The sequence below is a fragment of the Camellia sinensis genome, chromosome 3, assembly GCF_055761805.1.
Source record: "Camellia sinensis isolate YWXY chromosome 3, ASM5576180v1, whole genome shotgun sequence".
In the NCBI taxonomy this organism is placed as follows: domain Eukaryota; kingdom Viridiplantae; phylum Streptophyta; class Magnoliopsida; order Ericales; family Theaceae; genus Camellia; species Camellia sinensis.
This window is the reverse complement of record NC_138963.1, coordinates 111,166,593-111,172,592: the sequence shown is the minus strand read 5'-3', so window position 1 is coordinate 111,172,592 and position 6,000 is coordinate 111,166,593. Positions and strand designations below refer to the sequence as shown.

Here is a 6,000-nt window from a genome sequence, read left to right as displayed (position 1 = left end):
CGTTTTGTAACCACGATTCTACGACTTCCCAAATTTTACTTGGGAGAGGCGCATAAATGTTTAAATCGTGAAGCACGACTTAGTCTATTTTGGGAGCCCTTTCAAACCTGAGTCTGGATTCTCGGCCGCCCTACCCGGCAGCCGTTTCCAACAGCCCCCAAAACGACGTCGTTTTGGGGGCAAATTTTCAAAAAAAAAAAAAACGCAGAGGAAGAGAGGGAGGAAGGAGAGGAAGAGGGAGGAAGGAGGAGGGAGGAGGGAGGAGGAGGAGGAGAGGAAGGGAAGGGCCGGACTGGAGGGGGCCATAACCAGTGGGGGAGGAGGAGGAGGAGGCGGAGGCGACGACGGTGCAACTGCTGCGACGAGTTGGATCGGGTGACGATCGGATGGCTGCGACGGCCGGCGGCGAGGCGACGAGCTGCGATGGCGAGATCGCAGCCTCCTCTCTCCTCCTTCCTCCCTCTTCTCCCTCTCCCCTCCCCTCTGGCTTCGAAGAGAGAGAAAGCAAGAACGAAGAAGAAGAAAAGAAAAGAAAAAAAAAATAAAAACAAAAACCCCCAAAACGACGTCGTTTTGGGTAGGGCGGCTGAGGGTCCGGATTCTTTCCAACCTAGGCCAGGCCAATCGTCCCGCCCCTGTGAAGCGCCTTGTCTACTACTTCGAGATTTTCGTCAAGAACGCTGGCGCCAAGGGCCAGACTGCCATCGGATTCACCACCGAGGGTTTCAAGATGCGCAGGCAACCCGGGTAAAACCATATTCTTCTTCACACCTGTCCCAATTCTTCAATTCAATGAAATTCAATTTCTGCCAAGTATTGGTTTTTATTTTATATATATATATATATATATTTTTTTAATAAACTCTAGTTTTGTTGCATTTCATTACATTACATTGCATTAGTGTATACGGACGCAACACAATGCAAACCAGTTTTGGAAGTTAAGTTTCGATAATATTGATACAAGATTTTTAACTTTGAAAGCTTAATTAATTGGTATTTTATATTTGAAAATTCAGTTTAAAGATTAAATTGGCTCTAGCAAACCTAGACTTGTCCTACCAAACCACCCACATTTGGAATTTAGCCGCTTTAGTTCAGTTTCCAATTTTCTTTTGTTAATTACATAAGCATATTATGCATCTTTAAGTTTTTGTTTCTGTGCATTGAACTTTTTTATTTTGCCAAATGTAGAATGCCCTAGCAAACCAGCTAGTCAATGGCCGTTTTTAAGAATGAGGCATGCTTTGCAAGATGAGCAAAAAGGAGGGGAACAAAATGAGGGAAGGCAATCCTTATCGGAGGCAAATTTAAACTCCATAGAGTGCAAAGACAATGGCAAACTAGTTCAACAGGCTATAAAGATGGCCCGTAGAAGGATTATAAGGTGTTCACCAACCTTGCGGTTGAGGAATCATCTCTTTCTTAGCCAGATTGTGGACCCAACTCTTATCTCCTTCTCAAAAGAAGTAGATAAAAACTTCACCTCTGAATTGCCATAATGGCAAGGATTGTGGAGAATTGGATTTCAGCCATTTTATGACAATGAAACATTTACCCTTAACAACATTGAATCCCATTCGAAGTGACTTCTTGGTAGCTCTGTGACCTGGAATACATCTTTGCTTAAGTGACAAAACTTGCTGCTATTTGTCTTAAAAAAGTGAGGTTATCACGTTCTTTTAAGATTCCCCGAGTATTATCTTTTTGTTTTTCCCTAGCACCAATCTTCAAAGTTGAGCTCAACTCTATGCAGAGCATGTTGCTCCAACATAAAACAACTTGAATATGACAAGATCAAAATGGGGCCCAATCATGTGTGTCGATTTATGTGTAACTCCTTAGAATTCATCGGTGAAGAAGTCTATAGCTAAGTAAGAGACCATTCCTCATTGGTGGTCCCTATTAATTTGCGGGTCGTGGGATGAGCCAAAAAGTATTTCTAAGAGCTGTGTTTCTGAAGGAGCCACCAAATTAATGGCCACATAAACTGTAAAGCTTTTGCATACATAATAGGAAATTCTACAATAAATGAACGATCAATCCTTTATTGCTATTAAATTTACACAACATAATATTTGGTAGTGGGTTTTATAGAGTTTGATAGCTTGACAAATTTCTATTATATTCACTCTCTAATGGGCCCTATTGTCATTTCAGACAGGGAACTTTATTCTTCCAAACCAATCAGTAGGATGGATGACTATACTCATTACCATTTTAAAAGGAAGTGATCTCTTTTTCTTTTTCTTTTTTGTCTTCTTCTTTGGTACTAATTGAACTATTGCTCTCAAGATGCTATCATGCCCCATCAAAAACTTTTTAAGATATATTATAGAAGATGGCTTAGAAGATGCCATCTTGTTTTATACATTGTTGGATCCATTTGTTAACAAATCAAGTTTTTGGGACAATTGATGACTTAACATGGTATCAAAGCTTAAGTTGAGTTGAGGGGGGTTCTTGGATTCAACCTACATTTACATTGGCGTTTGTTCCTTGTCTCTCCATTCAAGTCACTCCATCTTGATCATTTATTGATCACGTGAGGGACGTTTCGTTCTGTCTATCACAGGAACCCTACTTCTCTTTATTGACCATTTGTTGAGCTATACAGCCAAGAGCCTGGCTCCAACTCATCACGAAGAGGCTGCATAAAAAATCATGGAAAACTAAATGGGATTTGGTGGTTTACATGGTTCCTAGCTTTTTGATGTTAAATTATATTGGGGATTAAGTTTTAAATATACTTGTTATTTGACAAAATTATATGAGAGAATGGCTACAAATGCTGTCTAGTGTCCCTTAAAATTCCTTTCTGCTACAATTGTGGCCAGAATCAATGGGTGTGAATTGAACTTGCTGTCCTTTTCTTCTGCCTTAAAATTCCTTTTTACTAAAATTTTGCAGCCAGAATCTGTGGGTGTGAATTGAATTGCTGTCCTATTCTTCTAAATAACAGGTGGGAAGCAAACAGTTATGGATATCATGGAGATGATGGATTTCTTTATCGTGGGCAAGGAAAGGGAGAGTCATTTGGCCCAACATTTACAACTGGTGATACAGTTGGTAGCGGTATCAACTATGCTTCACAGGAATTCTTTTTCACGCAAGACAATATTTGACATTCCACTTGCTTTTGCACGAAACTAGTCTTGTATGTAAGTGGTTTGATTGTTGATGACCGTGAGAACCAGCAGTGTGGTTTCACTCTTGTGTAGTTATATTTAATTTGATTTAATTTAATTATTTTTGGTGTTTCTTTGACTCTTATTAGAATTCTTATAAATCTCTGTTTTATATTGTTGATGCCAGTAAAAATGGGGAGGTAGTGGGAACAGTGTCTAACGATGTGAAGGGTCCCTTATTTCCTACTATTGCCATTCACAGCCAATATGAGGAGTATGTTGTGCCTCCTAGCCCTCGTCTACTCACTTACCACTTTATTGCTTCTGCCATTTATCTAATTTAACAGGACAGTTGCGTTTGTATTAGATGGTGCATGCTCAAAAAGCAAAAATACCAGTTACTTTAGTTCACCTATTTGAGAGTGATTGATTACATTAAGATTCTACTATTTGGTTTGATGGTCACTTTTGTTTGCATGAATATGGTTGAAATTTTCATATGACAAACTTAGCCTTTTGATCCATAGAACCTTTAATGTCAAAGTTTATTAAACAATACCTTGGTGAAAGGGAGCTGTTTACCAAGAAGCAGTTTTTGTGATTCACCATTCCAACGACAAAATTCAACAAGTGAATGTTGTTGTTTTCCAATAAAATATGCTGGATTGGCTGAGTTTATATCTAGTACATGTTATAAATTGAATGGTGAATATTTTACAAGTAATGTTTTCTCACGGGCTATATTTATATAAGTTGAGATACCTAATGCACCAAGGAATTAACAAACTACAATACCGAAATCAGAAATCGATACCTATACAAAAATATATGTATACCTAAAATATTATCAAAATATCTGTGTAGACAAAAGATTGTGGGCCCCAACAGACAGCCTTCATTTTAGGTTTCCAAAGCCTATCATATCATTTAGCCACTCATTAGGCATGGCAACATTTTCATATTTGTCATGGGGAATGTCCTCTTAGAAGAGTTTCTCCCAGGGAATATGGCTTCAATTTTTGTTTTTTATTGGTGTATTTGGTAGAAACAGAGGTGGTTGTTTGATGTGTTTAGTTCGAGGCTCCAATGTCTGCAATTAGAGGTAGACTTAAGTATAACTCTAATCAAGGCTGAAAGTATGATAAATTCAGATTTTAAAGCTGATTGATGCAGTTTCCAACAAGGCAAACTTGAATTCAACAAGCTTGGGGCCCAAATCTAAGCCATGATGAGTAAGAGGAATAATAATGTAAGAAAATACTCCAATCTGAAGCTTTGTTATCCAATAACCTCCTTCCAAAAGGAGAGATTATGCCCCCTATATATGGGTTTTCTAATACACTTGTGAAGAAAGATTATGGCTGTGATCTTCTTGAGTTTTTGCATGGATCACTTCTCGAATTTCTCCTTTCACTTACTATTTCTGTTATTATTTGTTTCGTACTGCAGGAAACCTCTGCACTGTTTTATTCTCATCAAAGTCAAAGAGGTTGTGATGCTTTTTAGTTGCATGTTTGATTTTGATGCTGTAGGGTCCATGTCAACTTTGGGAATGAACCCTTTCAGTTTAATCTCAAGGTAAGATAATTTCATATTTTTTCATCGCCATCTTTTCTCTGTTAATTGTCTTTAGCTCAGTTTGCTATATTTATATTTATTGTTCATCACTCTGCTTACGCGTGCAGTATGCGTATTACTTTAACTTCTGTATTTTTATATTCACTTTCAAGTAACAATGATAATTTTGATTGTTTTGTTATAAAAGTAAGCATATTTTCAAATCTTGAACAAAAAAAAGAAAAAAAAGTAAGCATATTTACCAGCCTTCTCCCAAAAAAATAAAATAAAATTGTACTTACTAGAAGAGGCATGCACCTATGGGGAATCCTTCTCTGTTTATCCTTTGAAAATGTAGTCTAGGTTCAATTGTTATTTATTGTGATGGAGAACTGCCTCTTCTTTTCATAGATTTTATTTTAAAATTTAAATTTGTCATCACTTTGTGCATGCTAATGTGATGCTAGTCAAATTTCTGGTACTGCAGCTACTGCTATACTGGAACATTAGTTGGTCCCTGAATCATACAGTTTGTGGGAATCGAATAGTAGTTAAATTTGTGGAGTTGTAAACTGAGCTTTTGTGGTCGTGTCTCCTGGCACTAGTTACTGATTACTTATGGTGGTTATTTCTATTTAGCAATTGCAGGGCACTGATCTTGAGTGTCAACTCATTGTGTTCGTAGTTTTCACATTCCAGTCACTAGTTTTCTTTTAATTTGTCAAGATGTTAGATATAGTAAAGGACCGTTTATTACATGAATATCGTAGAATTAATTCTAAAAGTAGTAACTAGAAAGGCTTTAGCTTTATGCTTCCCATGGAAATTGATGCCCTTTGTTTTGGGTTCTTGCATCTTATGATTAGGTATTTGAAGTGCAGGAAAGAGCGAAGCAACAGACAATGATTGAGAAAATGTCTATACCACAGAATGTCAGTTATGGGTGAGTTTACATTGGATTTTAGTTTTTTTCTGCCAACTTGTCTAATAATTATAGTAGTAGTAGGAGACGTCAAGAAATTGATAGATTGATATTAAGGGGTTGTTTGGGGTATCCTAAATAAGTACACTTTTTGTCTTTCTAGATTAAAAAGTTGAGGAAAAAAATATGAATGTTTGGGTTAACTTTTTGACTTTTTACGAAAAAATGTGTATTAAAAAATTATATAAAAAAATGTATAAGAGAAGTTATTGATAGCCCGTACAGCAGTCTAGCAGAGCAGTGGCAGATTAGGAGATAGGAAATTATTGCCTACTTCTCGGGCTTAAATTGGCAGTGTTGTCCGGCCCTTGGGGGCCCACCACGGGTCACGTT

General features: G+C 37.4%; 1 pseudogene across 1 annotated transcript in view; it reads left to right on the top strand.

Annotated features, from left to right (window-relative positions):
* The first annotated feature begins 386 nt into the window (after positions 1 to 386).
* Positions 387 to 6,000, top strand: part of LOC114266127 (ran-binding protein M homolog) — a 45,917-nt pseudogene continuing 40,303 nt past the window's right edge. The window contains exons 1-6 of the transcript XR_014363355.1: positions 387 to 426; positions 582 to 747; positions 2,963 to 3,109; positions 3,316 to 3,402; positions 4,661 to 4,706; positions 5,552 to 5,628. The product of XR_014363355.1 is annotated as a ran-binding protein M homolog (transcript). The remainder of the gene's footprint in view (positions 427 to 581; positions 748 to 2,962; positions 3,110 to 3,315; positions 3,403 to 4,660; positions 4,707 to 5,551; positions 5,629 to 6,000) is intronic.